The sequence below is a fragment of the Scatophagus argus genome, chromosome 6 (genome assembly GCF_020382885.2).
Source record: "Scatophagus argus isolate fScaArg1 chromosome 6, fScaArg1.pri, whole genome shotgun sequence".
NCBI lineage: Eukaryota > Metazoa > Chordata > Actinopteri > Scatophagidae > Scatophagus > Scatophagus argus.
The window spans coordinates 3,231,190-3,242,953 of NC_058498.1; positions in this window are offsets into that span (position 1 = coordinate 3,231,190).

The window sequence follows — 11,764 nt, forward strand, 5'->3', positions numbered from 1 at the left end:
GGACCGATGGCAGGGGACAGAGACCATGGAGAAACAGGACCGCTGTAGCCCTTTTATAAAGTCCCAATCTCATGTTATTGGCTGGGGGCTGCACAAAGACTGACGACCAGAAATGCTGCCACACAGACAAGTATTAAGAAAGTAAGGAAATACAGGTAGATTGACGAATGATGATAGATTGATATGATATTGTTTGGGGGAAAAGGGGTCTGTTCATTATACCTTTAATCTGAGAAGAAAATATCTGATAAACCTACTAATCTGCTAAACCTCCTCTTATGTGAATGATTTATAGTATGCTGTTAAGTGCTTAAGCACTAATGAATGACCGAGTCTTGTCAAAGAACCTTGATTACTTCAGATTAGGACCCTGTTCATCAGACTGAGCAGCCCCTCTGCCTGGAGGAGGATGTCAGGAACAGGAAGCCAACAGCAGCAACACTGTCCCAGTCACCACATTAAGAGCTCTTAAATTCTTGTTATGGACTGGCTGTTTCAAAACAACAGTCTCAACAGATGTTTTGTTTGTGTACAGATTTCACAAGGGCACAAAACAGCAGTACTCCATATGGTAAACATGATGTGCAAATATCTCAAATTTAGGCAGATTCTGGAACAGTGCAGTGTGAGTTTTTCTTCCTTTCTCCTACTTCGCTGACATGTTGTCCTTCTTTCATTGTATCAAACCTTTTGTTTCTACCTGAGTTGAAAACTTCATGTTTGCAGTTTGCTATCAAAAAACAACAGCAACAACTACTTACTGTACTCATTCTTTGCAAAGTTGGCATCTAAATTGGAATAACCCAATCAATTTTTTGTTTTAGCTTTGCAACATTCAACATTCTTTGCATGATCAGAGCAACACTTTGAATAAAGGTGATTCTTCTTCCAAGGTTACTTAAAAGTACACGACTGAGCGTTCACTATGTGAACACTCACGTGTATACATCCATATCCTGATGCTTATCCATCAGGGTCGAGGGTGGGATGGAGCCAATCCCAGCTGACTACGGGCGAGAAGCGTGGCTCACCTGGACTGGTCGCCAGTCAGTCGCAGGGCTGACACACAAAGACAGACAACCACACAGAGGGGCAATGTAGAGTGGCCAATTTACCTAATGTGCATGTTTCTGGGACTACTGGTGGAAGCCGGAGAACTCGGGGAAACACGGAGAAAATGCAAACTCCACACAGAAGGACCCAGACTGGGATTCAAACCTGGAACCCTCTTGCTGTGAGGCCACAGTGCTAACCACTGCACCACCGTGCCACTCCTTTGTGTGTATCCTTTTATTTTTTATTTTTTCCTTTTAGTATTTCCAAAGTGCACCATGAATGTCTTGTATCCTGCCATGATTGCTGGTACATTTTACATAAAAAATGTACTAAGAGGGCCACTTGTTGCAGAAATGTGCACCAGACTAAATAAAATATAAAAATAAAAATTGCACTATAGTGCCCCTAGTGGTGAAAAAAGGGTCAGTATAAGAGTTTTGTGATGTGCAGTGCTCTAATTTTAGCAAAAACAGTCACCATTCAGTTGGCTGATTGACATTGGTCCCAATGTTTCCATCTGTTTCGTTCGGTCTTAGTTCTGAATTGTTATGAAGGTGTACCTTTTAGTAGTAGTTCTCTTGTATTTCAAGATAATTACTGCCTAATTTGCCTTGTCAGGTGAAGGAGTCATTTTTTTAGTGGAAAGCATGTGTGTTTGATAGGAGCTGTGATCACTGGTAGCTGGTGGTTTTAAAGCTGTGAGGGATGAGCAGAAAAGAACAGAACATCCTTTGAGACATTGTAGGCTTCATAAGTCTAATGCTCCTTCTGAACTTAAAAAAAGAAATTTAAAAAAAGTGCAGTAAAACAGATGAAATCTGTCAAGGGGTTTACTTTCTTGGTTTGTGATAATTTCATATTCTAAATTATATTCTGACACCAGGGAATGTATTCACTCCAGCTGCACAAGTCCTCTGTCAGTGTGGACAACACTTTACTGGCTTTTGTGAATAAATGTGATTGTGAATAATATGAATAAATACTATGAATAAGTTACATGCTTGTGCACTTAATCATACAGTTTTATATACTTTATAAATTGTTCTTGAAATCCTTGTTATGTCCTGACTTTTCTGGTCATTGATATATGTATTTATCTGCAACTGAATAGATAAATTACTGGTCTTATTCAACTTATAGTTTCAAAGCCTGCATTTCAAAACAAGTTCCCCCTTTTCATCTCAAAAACTAGAGGAGGAGCTTCTTTCCCTGCCTGTCTCCAAGGACCAGCTTCCTCCAGTTGTAATCCTAATTAGGCGAGTTTTATTTGATGTACATGCTTGTTAGATCTCCTAAATGATTTCAATGAAAAACTCAAATTTAGAAATGCCTTAGAAACACTTTAAACATCTAAAACATAACATGAAAACTGTTAGTCACAGTGATCGACTTCCATCTGCAAACTCCACCCAAACTGATGTGTGTGTGTGTGTGTGTAAGTCCACAAAATAAATCATTCATGTGAGATTTGTCTGAAACTAGTATGAAAAGTTGATGAGTTTCATATTGAAAGAAGACATGAGAAAATTTACCATTTATTCTCTGTGTAAATATTCACCCATTTCTGACAGTTTGATATAGGAGGACACTCATGTTCAACATGCACCTCATCAAATTTCATGGTAGCGTAAAAGGAAATTATATCGTTTTCAGAATGTTTTCTGATATCACTATTTTCTTGAATTGAAAAGTTTTTATGTTTCCCTTAAATTGACACACACTTTGTTGTATTCAAGTATTGTCACGTCAGCTTTTCTTTCGCCTTCAGTGGTGGCAATTTACAGTGTGTGCGTCCATCCTTTTGTGTCCCCTGTGTCATCTTCATGTTTTTAAATAGCAGTGCACTCAAAGTCTCAAATATCCATGAATATAAACTGTGTTTTGGAGACAACTGTTGAAAATTTTAAAAATAAAACATTAATTGTGTGCTCATTTAAAGATGTGTTTTGCATAAAATCGTTTCATTTGTCTTCTGAGATGCATTTTGCCATTTGAGATGAAAACGTCCGCACTACTTTGTCAGCACAAATGTGCTCGTTGCTGAAACTAAGCGTCATTGAACATGCTCCTCTGGGGCTTCTATGTTCAGCATCAGCACAAGTGATTTATTCTCATATCGAGGGTCAGTCCAGTTTTCCAACCTGCATTGGGAGTTTACGGTTTTTAAATCTTCTAACAAATGGAGGCGGTCACGACCGGTGCATCTGCCTCACTGTTAACGAATGGGAAGGCCCAGATTCAGCAGAAGCAGACTCTGTTTCACTGAAAAGGCCGAATCAGGATGCCTTATTCACAGTCGTTACAGTCATTCGTATTCAGTACTGTGTTGTATTCATGTTTTTGGGGACATTAAGTCAGTAGTGACGTGCACCAATGACTTGTTGAGATGGAATAAGACAGGCGAGAGAGACGTTTGTCTCTCAGAGAAACTCAAATCAAGTTTTTAAAGAACGTAGGAGAATGTCGAGATTTTACTGTGACAGTCTTATTTGGGTTCAAATGACCAAAAAGATAATAAAAAAATAATGTTTTAATCACACACAATGACAAAATGATACAAAAAAGTTCAAGATAGCAATAACGAAGAAAAATAAAAATAAAATGTCTGTACCATTACACCAGTCCTGAAACTGATCCACAAAATAAAAGAAAATAATGCTTTTAATCACAGACATGCTTGTGGACTGCATTATAACACTCTCAACGCCCCCTGACCTGATACAGTCAGGGCTCTTTAATTCCTTTTACTTTGTTTAATTAAATCTCAAAGTTGTTGAAAGACTTTTTGTGTGTTTCAGTGGCACATTTTGATTGCTAATTATTAAAAAAGAAAAATCCAAAATGTCAGTGACACCGTTACATCCATCTGTCCAAAGCCTGGTCCAGCACTGGTAATTTAAAATAGCTGTTTATAACACGAGCACTGGGAAATAGTGCTCTCAGTTGAAGCAGCTGATGCACAAATATGAATGAGTCATCTGATTGCCCAGACTAACTAATTTGAGTGATGAACACAATAAGGTTTTATTATTTATTTATTATTTGGTTACGATGTAGCTTCAGTAAAAGCATAAAGGTCACACTTCCGGAGATTCGTCGCTGCCCTCTACATTTCCACCTCGTTTTTTGCTTGCCTCTCAGCCCAATGGATTTCGTATTCAAGGTCCCTGCCTGAACCTGTTTTTCATCTTCATTTCACAGCTGCAGCACCAAAGGTAGTTTTTCTGTGTCCATTAAGCTTTTAATGCTTAGGAAACAATCCATTCCCTCATCCATTCTCTCCCCTTCACTGTGAATTTCCTCTGACCCTTCTCTGCTGGACAGCTCTCCCGCTGTGATTTTCCGAGTTGAAAGGTGCGGACTTAACAGGCTCTCTGGAGAGCCAAAAAAGGGGGTCGTTGGATTTGACATCTTGGTCATGATAAAAGGGAGCTACTTCCCCAACAGTGGACAGAATTTGATTTACAGAAACTCTGTCTCCGTAGTGGATTTTGGGGGGGATTTTTAAGAGCAGCCAGAGAGATTTGCTTGTGTCATAAAGACAGGAAAGAAGCAAAGAACAAGCCACAATCTTTAAGTTGTCCATTCTCAATGATTTACTAAAATGGGGATAATTTCATATGCAAAAAGCTCAGCAGCCTAATCAGTAATCAGCAAACATTGTTCTTTATATTAAAAATAAAATATATTCCATCGGCCTTGTTAGCTGAGCACAAAACACTGAAAGGGTGTTAAATGCATGATAATGCGAGGCTTTCAATGAAGAATGGATGTGTGTGTTTTTATTCACAGAGAGGTGACAAATCCTTTTTTTTTTTTAATTCAACTGAATACACAGTGTTGCAGTGGGGTGAACATGTAGATCCTCAAGTGAAAGTGTAATTACGCCAAATAATGTGCAATCATGCCAAGCTCCTCTCTCCCTCCGTCTCTCCCCCTTAAAACCATCCCAGATCAGTTTTGTATGGATGTGTAATTATTTTTGCTGCACAAAGGGAAAAAAAAACAAAAAACGAAAAACAATTGGCATCCTGCAATTTGCTTCCTTGTTTGAGGCAGTCTACATGTGAAAACAGGGTTTGTGCGAGCAGCCAGCACTGCGCGCCAAACATCCAAAATACGCTGGCGCTTTGTTGCGTTTCTTCTTCCCGCGCTGACATCTGTGGGTCTCCAGTGCTTCAGTTAACAAAGACCGCTTGGGAAGAATGTGAACGAACGATAACAAAATGGGCTTTTTGCTTCGTATAAGGTGACAGTGCGCTCGGCAGTGTGACAATCAATTTGAAATAATTAGGCTTTGACAAGCTGAAATAGTTGTTATGGGTATTTGACAGTGGAGGAATGTAACATTGAAGTACATTTACTTCAGTAATTTGAGGCAAATCCCATGCCTCTCCAAACAGCTGCTCATCCAGAGCTCAGGTCTGCTCCGAGGTTTCTGACCGTTAAAAGGTTTGCTCATGGAATAATGTTGGGTCACTGTCTCTGAAAGAGTACTCTGTACGAGAAGTGTCAAGCAATAACAAAACATTGTTCTGTAGTCATTCTTGTAATGTAATTTTTCAAACAAAAGCATTTTGTGGTTCCAGATTTTTAAAAATAGGGAAGAGCTGCTTTAATATTTAAATTGTTTGAATTTATTTTGAATTTCATACTATTGGTTGGATAAAATAAGGATTTTTCTATACTGAGTACTTTATGCTTTGAGTTTTTCTTAAATTGCATATGTGTACTATGTAATACTAAGTAAATTTCAATGCTTTTTTACAGTGCAGTCTCTGAAAAGAGCGGCAGCCCTTTTCTGCATGAAAAAGAGAAGATCCCGAATCATTTTGAGATACCAAATGATTATTTTGAAAATATTTGTTATTATTTTGAAACACAGAGTTATTATTTTTGAGATGGTAAGTCATTTTTCGATAAACTTTCTCATTATAAAGACTTGCAGGGTTATTTTTCCTCACTATACTGACAGAAACGAACGCCCTTAGAACACTTCTTCCACCACTGATATACTGTGGTTCTTGTGTAGGAAAGCTCTTACTTCCAGTAGAACCTGAAGTGTGCATGAGAAATATGCATCTTAACTGAGGAATATGTCAGGTCTGAAGCTCTGAGGACCTCAACACCCATCATCAAACCAACATCAGTTCATGGCATTTTTTGATAAAGTGCACATCAAAGGCTCGCTGATGAGATATGTCAGGAGAAAATCTCCAACAGCAGTGGCTTATCGAGATGGTGTCTGTCAGGGGCTCCTGGAAAGACGTGACAGGGGAAAAAGGAGCCCAGGGCTGGTATGAATCAAATATAATCGAATGAAATCCTGTCACAGAAAGTGAATATTCTCATCAGTCTCATAATGTAGACAATACAATAACGCTAGCGATAACAAAACACCCCTGTGGGATCTGTTCTGCTTTGTATGGAGAAGAAAAAGACAAGCTCAAATCTGACATAGCTTTGGAATTGATTTTTTTCCTGTTGCTTTCTCTGAAGTAACCCTGTCGTGTAATGTATCCATTCTTTGTTTTTCTTATTACAGGATATCGAGTATAGTCACATCCCAGACAATAACAACAGTCTCACCAGGTGTGACAGAGGAGAGGTTGTTGGTCTTAGAGAAGTGTCACACAAATAAACGTGCCTTCAGCTGTCTTTTAAACTCATGCTCAAAATATTAAAAAGCAGATTTGGACTGCAGAGGTACAAATACTGTACTTTGAAAAAAAAAAAATCTGTGTCCTTGTACTGTTCAGGAGCTGAGGGACACAACAAGAGACAGAAAATGGTGTATGTTGCTACTAAAATCAGCATCTGACTATCACAAGTACAGCCATCTTTACAGGATAATATGGTATTAATAAAGGACAGTAGTGCTTGGTACCCTGCATATTAACTGTACACAGTACTATCAATCTAAATAGTATTCTGTTTTTACAGTTAAAGTACAGTGCAGTACTGTTTTACACTATGAGGAACACACACCAGAGGTCAATCAAACTGCAGGTTTACAACTTGAGGTTAAACTTTACAAAGAGAAGGAAAAATGTTTTTTTTTGTTTTGTTTTTTTTCCCTGTGATTAGTTCACCACCTTTCACAGTTAGAGGTGCTGCTCACAGCTGGGAAACAAATGCATACAGACGGTTTAGGACATACTTGTCATTTTACAGCATGAACGCAGCATGAATGAATATCAGAAAGTATAATATTTGCCCAATTTAATGTGACTTCTGGTACAAATCACACCCACTTTGAGGTCAACAAAGATACAGAGACAGACTGTTTTCTTGGTTGAACAAAGAAAAACTCAAATAATTACGTCTCTGTACGCATGTAAAGGGTTAGTAAGATTATTGGCAAATCTCAGCCTACCCATTCCCTGGTCATTGCAGATCACAACATTACACAGGCTTCCAGGATGGGTTTTCTCTTAAAAGATGTTTTTTGTTGTTTGTATTGTTGTGATGTCTGCTGTGCTGTTGTCTGTCTTTAATCATTTGCCTTCCTTTTGTATTAAAAGAGAAACCTCGACCTTGTGGAGGCTACTCCTTTACCAAGAAACCAAAATGAATTCAGGCAGATTTAATGCCTCTGTGTGATGACCCCTACTCCACAGACCAACAGGGTCTTTTACAAAAAGTGTACAAAAAGCATTACAAAAAGGATGGACTCGTCTTTATAAAAGATCATATGTTAAATTTTATCATATGTTGAATGTCATTTCTAGAAATCACAACAGTGTTGTTAATTGATATGTCCCTTAATATTATGTTATTGACATGTGCATGCATACAAAGTGGTGTGCACAAAACACACACTCAGCCCAATGCCACACACTCACATACACAGGCACAGGCCATCTGGCAATCCTGGCAAATGTCAAAAGCTTTGCTATGGGCCATGGCTTGCAGAAAATCTCTTGGCAAATTGAAAAACAGGCAAATATTTGCAAAAGAATATGAAAGCTGCAGGGCACAGTCATTTCACTGGCTACAACATCATCAAATGCTCAGTTCAATGAAACCAATTTATAGTGGCAAAGGAGTAATCAATGATTCAGTGATGGATATTAAGTACACAAGCAGGAAATGGCTCCGGTGACCCTCATCAAAATGAAGCAGCCCACAGTAACATTAGCTGTCTGGAGGTGGCAGCACTTTACACATATACGTGTTTGTCTGAAAGGACCTAACAGTGGATTGTTCCCTATGTATACACCACTGACTGAAAAGCGGTCTTATGCATCAAGTCAAACAGAATTAAAAATGTATTTGTCTCTCGCCACTAACTAATGTTAACTAACGCTTTTACTGATGTTAATATTTTTTCCCTGGAAGGGGAGGTGTTCTGCCTAGGCCATCATCTTCCTTTTGTAAAGCCTCCATGTCTCTTCATGTAAAACAGTCTTGGAAAAGGGATATGATCGTGTCCATCGAAGTAGCTTGTGGGAGGTTCTCCAGGACTATAGGGTGGATGGCCTGCTGCTACTGAGTTTAAGTATCTTGGGGTCTCGTTTACGAATGCGGGAAAAATGGAGCAGGAGATTGACAGGCTGATCAAGGCAGAGCCAAAAGGTTATGCTCTCCATTTACCGGACGTTTACCTGGGAAGGTGTTTCAGGCATGTCCATCTGGAAGGAGATCCCCGCAAAGATCCGGGATGCGATGGAGGGATTGTATCTCTCGTCTGGCCCAGGAACTTTGGTATCCCCTTGGATGAGAAGAAGAAGAATCAGCTTTATTGACAGTATATATATTTTTACATACACACACTGAATTCGTCTTCTGCATTTAACCCATCCTTAGTTGAACACACATTCCACACCCAGCAAATTACATGCAGTGAAACACACAGGAGCAGTGGGCAGCATCAAGCGCCCGGGGAGCAAATTGGGGGTTAAGTGCCTTGCTCAAGGGCACATCAGCCAGCTAATGGAGGGAGGGAGCTGGTCGAAGTAGCTGGCGAGAGGATAGTCTGGGCTTCCCTCCTGAGACCGTTGCCCCCGCAACCTGGACCCGGATAAGTGAGAGAAAACAAGATGAAATATGATCTGGAGCAACAAACTAGTCCGGTCTAACATAGAAAACTGGACTTAGAAACTGCTCTTTTTGTAGCACAGCGATCAGTTGGCAAACACTTGTGATCAGTGCTTTTTATTTGTTTCTCTCCCATCCTCATCTTCATTTATTTTGAAAAGTACAGGACCTCTGTAAATGCCTGACTTATCCGTTAATGCCTGAAGGAGCTTTAGATGTTTTCTAAAAATAAAATAAAAAGAAAAAGAAAAAGAAAAAAGAATTCATTAATATGCAAAATAATGCAGTGAGGCACACTAACTTCTTGATGCCAAAGTTCTCTGTAGGTGGTCTGAGAGCCTTTATTGGTCTTGCGTTGTTATGTTTACAAAGAGGGACACATGTTGTGATGACAATATCATACAGTGGTGGAAGAATGCATTAATGAATACAAATCTTACAGGAAATACAATTTAACAGATTTTATATTTACTGAAGCAGCAGATGTGGTCATGTTCCTTATAGGGTAGAGCAATTGTAGCAGAATGATAAGAGAAATAAAACAACATTGTCTAGTATTTACCTTAGTAATTATTGTAGCTTTTCCTAAATTGCAACCCATATCACAAACAGGCAGCCAGGAAAGCTTGTGTGCATCCTGTGGAGTCACTTGAAGACTTGAAAAGTGTAACTTGTCATCCTGATAAAACATATTAAAGAGTTTTCACAGCTGGTTTCCCACCAACGGCGAGAAAATTTCAGTGGATGTAGAACGAGAGACGTACTCTCGTTGTTTAACAGTATCAAGCACAGTCAGGCAGTCGTACACGATCAGGACTTATCAAAAGAAAGTAATTATTCTTTCATTATTTTCAGCTTTCAGGTGTTGAAATCATAGTCAGAAGTTGCCAAACGTTCCCTCCTGAAGCTGAGAGATCCTGCTGAGATGTTACAATGATTTGCAGTAGAGTGTTGACATGGCAGGAAATTGGTTAGAAATTCACATTTTCAAACATTTAGCAACTGTACAAGGCAGAACTCTTTTACTTCAAGTTTGGAGAAACAGGGAAAGAGAGAAAACGCAGGAACAGAGAGCGAGGAAGACAGAATATCTCTTCCGCCCTTCCCAGTGAGCGAGACAAATTGATTGTATGGCTGTCGGCAGTCACTATAATATAATGCTATAAAACAAAATACAGCCATAGGAGCAGCAGGGAGCTTATGCATCACATGAAGATAGTTGATGGTTATCATTTTGAGAAGAACATATACAATAAGTTCCCATTCAGTCAGTGCCCTCCCACCACCACGGATATGACAGCAGAGGGGGGCAGCTTTGTAAAAAATCTAAATAATACTGGCTTGTTTTCTGTACACAACTGCCTAAAGGAGACAAAACACAGCAGTGTTCAGTGGAATATTCCTAAAGCACAATGTTTTCTATGAGAAAGGCAAGAGTGCAAAAGGAAAATGACTGCTCACGGCTTTTTACAGGAGTGAAAATGATCATTTCTAATTAATGTGCTGACAACATAGAAATATCTTCAATCCAACAATCCAGTTAGCATCTGCTTTAAAGAGTTAACTCTGATAGTCTTCAATCGATTTGGCTGACTTGTGTGTGCAGCTTTCTTTTGTTTTAACACTTTTATTAAAACTAAAATTTTAACCTTTCATTTTAGACACTAATAGTAAACAGCTGCAGACTTCATACACAGTTTTATTCAATTTGATCTTGGTTTCAACTGAGGAAAAATGAAAGCATTTTGGGAATAGTTCAAACAAAAACACAGTGATTGTGCTTGAACGTCAATATTATGATTCTTCAATATTAACATGCCCGATCAAATGCCTTCTGCAGATCTGGAAGATGGTTGCATTGTATTCCTGAGAGCTTCTCCACTGGAATAACGAAACAGGCTGAAATGTTTAGAGGGGTAATCAGTAAGCTGGCTCTCCTCCCACCAGATCCCGCTATTGCAGTCATACAGTGACTATATCACACACTATTAACCAGAATGACCCAGAACCCAGGTGGTGCGGCACTTATTCATCTCGCTGCTTCTTATGCAGCGTGGTGTAAACTCGGCAAAAAACTGTTATTAAAACACTTCCTCGGGACATAATTTACCATAGGCCAGTGAACGTGGAGAAAGGCCAACACGCTTAGAATCCATTTCTCTGCTTGGAAGCCACTGCAAAAAAATGAGCCACTGTAGGTCTGTGGTAATTGCTACACCAACCTATGAACCTCTTTAATTTCCATACATCCTGAAGGGATCAAATGATCGCCCAGAGTACAGCGTCAGCGCAGGTTTTGTGCGTGTGTGGCTGTGTGTATGTTAGGTGTGCCTGTGTTGTCGAGCAGGCCGACCCGTGTTGTCCCCGGCTCTTGATGAGAACCGCTGCTGTGCAAACATGGGCCCCTGGGAGTCAGCCGGACTCAAGCAGAATGCAGGAGGTGTCGTGGATGAAATATGATTTGAATGCTCACGTTGAAATGGGAAATATCACATTAGAGGCATACAGTGTATGTCGCCATGCCCTAAAGATACAGGGGTTCATTACGCACGAGCTTTGATGTATCTGAGAGAATTTCAATGTTTATCGCCGTGGTCCCTCCCGTCGCCGTGACGTGTGCATTAATATCACACAGCTTCGCTGTTGTTTTTCCCTCTGAGCTCAGCAT